The following is a 7867-nucleotide window of genomic DNA, read 5'->3' on the forward strand; positions in this document are numbered from 1 at the left end:
AGTTCTCTCTTTCAATTTGTCTGCTTAGAACAAGAGTTGTCGTTGATCTTTGTGAGCTCTGAGGAGCTCAAGTGCTTTGATAGCCTTTTGGGGGTTACCACTGTATAAATATACTTGGCTAGACTTTCAAGCATTTTCAAAGAAAGCCGCATAATTTAAGCAGCAGAACTAGTTCTGCATACAGTGGCACATTTTGGAATTTTAACAGTCCACAAAAGACAACAACAGAGGAAATCAACCATTCTGTCTCCTCTCTTCTTGACATGTGGCCTTTGTTTGAGAAAATGCGCCCTTTAGTTCTTCCCATTCCATTACCGTTAAAACATGGACGCCATGAGTCTTCGTCAACCATCCATCAGACGGCAATATACTGTATCTAAGTCCCATTTTAAGACCATGACAAAAGGCTTGTACTCCATAAGTAATTTAGATTATTATTACGGTCCGATTTACAACATTTGACAATGACACATATGAAACTATGCCCGCAGATAAAAAGTTACTGCTTTGCATAAACGGGAGCCATTTTTCTCATCTCATAATCAAACATGATGACTGACCAATGAGCGTATGAAACAGGAATGTCATAGTTTGATGACCAACTACCTTGTGGTTGCTATACCAATGACTATAAGTGGTCAATAACCTTTCAAATGTACTGTATGGCTGTCCAAATTGACATTGTTAGATTCATATTATAGTACACTATAATATATGCAGTTTATTGTGTTTATTAGAAAAACTGTTAAATGGTGAGCACTGTAAAAACTAAATATAGGTAAGCTCACAATGAAACAACTTCTCTAGAAGCCAATACGAGTAAAAAAATATTTCTATAAGATAAATACTACTTTTTATCCATTGAAAGTGTTCCTATAGATACATTTGTCAAATTGCATGAAACATTCCCAATGAGATAGATGTTTAAGTTGTTGCATTTCTAATCAGCCTCTTGATATGTTAATAATAAATGTCTTCAATGTGTAAAATGCAGTTGAGGCAATCTGTTTGGGGTACCTAAGGTAAAATAAATTACTGAGATAATGTCAAGCATTAGCACATAAAGTTTTTTCCAACTGTTATGTAATTTTCTCCTATGAATAATGAATTTTCTCAAGGGGATAAAAAGTAGGAGATGTAAATTGCAGTTTAAAACCTGTATTTGTTTCTCTCAGACTTGTGCCCATTTGTGTCATTCATAAATTTTAAAACAATTTGAAAAGCAGCAAAGACGCATTGCTTTTTTTTTTTTAGATACAAAAAATATTCACTTTCAGGCAATATAGTTTGCTGCAGAGAATACAAACATATAATGTCTCGTTTACTTTCCATTTTTTGGCCACTTGGTGGAAATTGGTGAGGCAAAGTAGTCATTAAAGCAACAAGTGCTGAAGGGTAAAGGGCAAGCACCGCAGGAATTCAAAACGTAACTGGCTCTGCTGACAGGTGAGAGACATCATAAATTTACATCCCTTGCAGAAAAGGACAGTCAGAGAATGAAAAGAAGAAACTGGTGAAACAGTATTGTTCAGTGTGACAGGATAAAAAATCATCCTTTCCCACTGGCCCGGTAATCCTCCGGCGGGTAATTAAAAAGTATGTGTCGCAGTCGAAATGATAAAGGATAGAAATAAATAAATAAGAGGGAAGGAAGGAAGAGACGGTGTGCAAGTCCTGTGGGGATCCATTAAAGAATGTTTTCTTGAATTGAGGTTAGGTGCATTGATCTCTGTCGAAGCTGGCATAGCTGAAAGTTAACGCTCCCTGCCTGCGTCTTTGACTCATTTCATACATTATTCCAATTAAATCACCATAGCCCGACTGTGCGACGCTCTGTTTTTTTTTTCTTTTCTAGGAAAAGAGGGATTGGCACCTGCCACATTGGCTGTGCTATCAAATCTGATAATAAAAGAGAAAATCAGGAGAAAGGGGGTTTGGGGAAGAGGGCTGATGTCTCATTAAGATTTCGTCTTTAGCAACCAGGGTAACAACCAAAACAACACCTGCAAAGATTACTACGCAGATACATAAAATGCAGCAGACTTGCTGTCAATCTGTTTTGCGTAACTCAATCTGCTTCAGGAAGGCTTTCAACCTTTAGTTTGTATTAGTATTCCTCACAGATACCTTTGTTTTTGTTGTATAAAATTCTAATTAATTTCCCCCCTCCAGATTTTTATAATAAAAATGGAATTGCGGATTCCAGAGGTCAATCTATCACTGTCAATACTTGAGAAATATACATCTCATATAAAGAAGAAACCATAAAGTATACTGGCGCGTTGAGGCATTCTTCGTCTTTTAATTAGATTTTCATAGTTTTGTTTAAATAATTTTTATGATTTTCAAATGAGGAATTTAAAACAGAATATGCCTGAAAAAAATTATATTTGACCCCACCACGCATATGGTGGAAAAGCAGTTAAGATAATTGATGAATTAATAAGTATTGTACGTAAATAACTGTCATTTTTTGAGAAAAGTACAATTAAAATACATATAATTAATATATTTTAACGTAAATTACCACGATTTTTCAGTGCCAGCCCGAATAGGCAAGTGGACTAAAAATTAATGTACTGAACAATAACAATAATTATAGATTACTATGATAAGTATCATTCATCTTCTGAAACACTTCTGTGTGAGGGGCTACATCCTGAACTTTTTTTTTTTACTAATAATGCAATATTTCCAGATCGGCTCAAAGATTTTCCATCAAACATCATTAATTGCAATTCAGTAAATTGTGTGTGTGCTCAGAAGATGAACATCTCTTTGAATAATTAATTTGGGAAGATAATTTGAAAACTGACTTTCAAGCCATTGAATGTTAATATACTGCATATAGTTGATCAAACAAATGATATTAAATCTTTTTTTTTCTGGGTTATCATTCCTATAACATTCTTAAAAGCAACAAACAAGAACTGTAAGAAATAATCTTAAGAATTTTTTTTCTTCTTCTTTTTGTTTTCTACCACATTTTACCAAATAAGGATTTTTGGCAGTTGTTCAATCATCAATCGTTTTGTTCCCAGGATCCGTCTGAATCAGGCATAAATGTTTTATTGTACATACACTGACAGATGAATTTGCAGCCGCAGCTATTGGTGTGCAGAATGGGAAAGCAAAGCCTATTACTTTGGTTTCCTTCAGGGAAATTCTTTTGATATTCTGTCCAAGTGAGTCACTGTCTCTGCTTACCATAAACAGCTAAGCCCATGTTTGTGATATTCTATAGCAATGCCATCTGATGTCCCACTTTTCTTTGTCAGAAATACATATTTCCCCAGATGGTGTCTGTAACACACCAACATCAAGATAACTGCTCTCAGTCAAACCTGTCTTTTATTCTTTGATTTTTCTCAGTTTTAACGATATTTTTTGTTAACATAATGTCCTTGACAATAAATATGAATACTGATCATGCAAGTAATCAGTCTAACATTTGAGAATATTCCAAGTCCACCAATTACAGCCCCATTCAGGCTACTACTATACAAGTACAGTTAATGAAGATCGTTATGTATACATTTAAGTGTGTAATAGTCGGATGTAAAGAAAATGTTCCATCAAGAAAAAAAGGTTTCACATCAGAAAGAGCCCTGCAATTTGTTTTACGGACGGAAATTCATCAATGCAGAGAAGCATAATGACCACTTAAAATTTTCAGTCTTGCTAGAACACTCAAAAATGGATACACAAAAGAAGAAAATATTATAATATTTACATAAAGGGTGGCCAGGTCTGGTCCTTCGAGAGCCTCTATCCAGTCTGTTTTCCATGTCTCTTTCCACCAATGCACCTGAAACAAATAATCAGGATCGGTATGAAGCGTCTGGACAGCTTGCTGATGAGTTGATCATTCTATTCAGGTGTGCTAGAGGAGGGAGATATGGAAAACAGACTGGATCAGAGCTCTCGAGGACCGGACTTGGCCACCCCTGATTTATATCGACTGCTGAAATGTCTTGTCTCTTGAATTAGATCATCTTTGAAAAACACACGTAATAATCTAGCAAAAACACATCTTCACTTTGAAGGGTTTAAACAAGGCCAAACCAATAAATAATAGACACGTATTCCGGACAACGAATATTTTCCGCCACAATAAACCATGTGATGTAATGAAATTTAAAAAAAAAAAAACATGTCAATGTCAATCATCCTGATACTGCATGTTGTACCAAAGACAACTCCCTTAAAATACAGAATATATTCCTTTTTATATCATATAGTGACTAACGTGACAATTCATACTGATTTTTGCTTCAAGAACTCTACGAATTTGCGGGGATTCCTATTATATATTGACATTTAAACCAACCATTGAACTTAAAAGCTGGAAACCCAGACTGACAGGACACAACATCCACATCTCACAACTTCTACTGCCTCTGAAAGAAGTTTCCAAACTCCAAAAGTAAACTGCCACACTACAGTAAGCACTTTGGGATTCAAACACCTTCTAACTAGGGCATTGAAATCAAAATATATTCATTGTTTCGTGATAGTGCTTGCTGACATTTACAGCAAAGTCTAAAGCAGCTTGGTGGAACATTTTGACTAACAAGCAGTGCTTTTTGTCCCAGTAGAAGCTCCTATTGATTGTCCGGCTGATGGAAATGTCAATAAAAGAGGTAGTGTAAGAGATGGTAATTGTCTGACTGAAGGGGCGGAGACGGCCATGTTTTTTTTCTTCTTTCGTTTCAATGCAGGGGCATGCACAGAAAAGTATAAATTGAGGGCAGAGGTTAAAAGCCTATCTGTAATAAGAGCACACAATAGAGGTTAACTGCACCATGAAGGCTCAGTAGCATGTGTCCATGTGAGGGCAAGTTGGAGTGAGGCACTCCATCGAGAAGCGCGGTAGGGGAGACAAAATTAAATAAACAATACAATACATTAGAGAGTGGGAGGGGAGTAAACAATAGCTAATGACTGGCTGGAAGACGCTGCATGTAATCTGCGTCTTCTATTTGTGGCCAGCAAGGCTCGAGCCCAATTAATGTGTGAGCAATATCTGAATGGCTCTTTGTGTCATAAATATGCAAATGGGTGTGTGCCTTGTGATGGCGCTTGTTTTCACAGTGCATCTTTTAAATTGGCTTTCGCTGCAACAACCGGCTGCTTCTGTGACACGCTGTTGATAAAATCATTTTGCTTGCATGGATGCTTATCCTCTATTGATTCAAGTGTAATCATATTACAGGCAATCTTGTGAGTCATTTGACCTTCTCCGAATTCATAATAGGAACCAACTGTAATCTAATGTTATGCAATCTAATGTTTGATGTAATCACATCTATTGCTTGCTTAAGACAATACAGGACCGTAAATGATCCCATCTCTCAGTAGAGGCTCGATTCATTATTGAATACACGTAGAAACTCACGTCATATTTATGTCAGCTGTGGTGGAAAATGACAGCAGAGGCGCCACGTGTGCAGTTGCCTACAAGAAACACAATTTCTTATTAGACCATGCTGCAGGAATAAGCATATTTCTACATTTGAGCCTTTTCCCAGTCTGCATTTCCCACCCCCTAAAATTCAGGTGGTAAAGAATAAATGGATTGAATGCTTGCGGGATTTCAGTGGAGGCTCAAATCCATTTTAATCCTGAAGGCAATTAAGGCGATGAGTTTTGGGGTCACCGGTGCTTTGATTGATGGGAAGAAAGTCTGTTTAACAAAATGTTGTGAACTCCAAGTAGCTGGCTACAGCACATGGTGTGTCACTTGAGAGAATGAATGCTTTTGGAATGCAGTTATTGGACACATACTTGTACAACATGCATACTTACTGTGTATGCCTATTAACTATTGGTCCTCACAGGTTTATCTTACATACAGTTCTTTTTTTTTTGGTTAATGGTAGTGTTCCTGGCTGGGCTACTCTGAAGGGCAACTGTCGAGATCTTGGCTTGATGCTTCGGATCGTTGGCCTGCTGTAAAATGAACTGTCACCCCAATCTGTGGTCAAGAGCACTTTGGATCGTGTTTTTTTTTTTTTTTTTACCAAGGATGTCCCCATACATTGCTGCCTTCATATTAAGCGGTATCCTGAGTGGTCTAATGCAGACACCATCATGCTTCATGGTACGGACTGACCTGGTCAAGAGCAGTTCCTAGTTACCTTCAAACATGCTGTCTGATATCCACACCAAACAGTTCAATCTATGTCTCTATATTCCTCTCTATGAGAGTGGGACTGTCAGGTTTTTGGTCACTGCCCTGATTTAATTTGAGTTTGATTTATTAAAGGGACTGCACATATTAATGAACAGATTCATATTCATGTTAATGCACATAAAATATGTAAATATGTATCTATTTCATGTCAACATTTAAATTTCTAATGCAATGACAGAAACAGCTGTAGCCTTAAAGCAGAACAGCCTCACAAGAGCCTCTAAATTTTGTGGTTTAGAGTCTAAATTTTAGACTCTAAAAGGTAGGTGCTTCTTATATATATATATATATATATATATATATATCGTCTGGCCTACCTGACATTAAGTTTACCAAATGTACAGACAAAGTTTCCTTTATAATGTTGAAAACTCTTATTCTGTATCCTAGCAACAAGACTCATTACCCCCTACCGTCCATTAAGCCTGTGGGGAAGAAAAAAAACATGGTTATGGTTACATTTCCCTCTCAATATCACCTAAGAAGGCTTTGAGTAAGTTTGAGGTAAGAACACAACCTGAAATTTAACATATTCTGCTTCTGACTGAGATATTTTACAGATCAAATTCTGCATCTTTAACCTAATATACAATTTAGTTTTCTTGTTTCTTTTTTTTAATGGTTGAGCAATTATGTTTGGTTAAACAAAGAAACATGAATATTTAATGGGGAAAAGGCTTCACTAAGCACCAAATTGATGGATTCTGGGTTTGTTTTTCTCCTCAAAAAAGATAACGAAAATGTAGTGCTCATATAATTGGCTCATCAAATTGCAGACAATATTTTTGGGGTAGGTTAAGAGTTGTTCTTATTTAAAAAATAAAAGCTTATTTTACAGACTTAAGTGGCAGGAATATGCACCGATGACCTGAGTGGGAGGAAAAATATTTCTCTTGCAGTTTAGGCGACATTCTCTGCCCAAAGTTGAAGACAAGAAACTGAATAGACTGAAGCTGCAAATAAAACTGAGAGAAATGAGACTGATGAATAATTTGACACTGTGTGCCAGCAATTTCCGCATGTCGTTCCTAGATGACTGCAGGAAACATGAACATTTCTATGAGATATACAGTAAGCCCTGTTTTAGGGCTGGCTGGCAGTTATGTTTGAGAGGTAAGAGTCATAGCATTCTTTCAGTGATCAATATTGTGGCCTAGTAGTCATAAACAATTTAGTGTACAACTACAAAATTATGGCAATCGTTTAAAAGAGTAGAATGCTACTTCAGTTCTTGCCTTTGCAATCCCAGATCAAATGTTTCGGTGGATTGGTGTAAATGTGTTTGTACTATTTTTGCCTCACATGTCACCATTAACAAAAATGTGACTGTCAAGAGAACACTGAACTCTGACAAGGTTGAAAGAAAATAAAAAGCCCCATTTTCATGTTTGTTCAGCCAAGCTCTGCAAATCGGCCATTTCGTACAGGGTGTTGTTTGTAAACCAGCTCACACCGAAATAACAGCATTTGAAACAGTTTTGTTTAAAACACTGGTATGGAGTTTTAACTTAACTTTGATCCCATTTACAACAGTATTTGTAAATGGGTTATAAAGTACTATAGTTATTTTTATACAGCACAACACAATGCCAAATTGTGATTATACATAAATGTTTGGGATTAGACTCCAAACTATTTGTTACACGTCGCCCTCAGTGGTGTGGATTTACA

Source organism: Stigmatopora nigra, chromosome 5, assembly GCF_051989575.1.
Source record: "Stigmatopora nigra isolate UIUO_SnigA chromosome 5, RoL_Snig_1.1, whole genome shotgun sequence".
NCBI lineage: Eukaryota > Metazoa > Chordata > Actinopteri > Syngnathiformes > Syngnathidae > Stigmatopora > Stigmatopora nigra.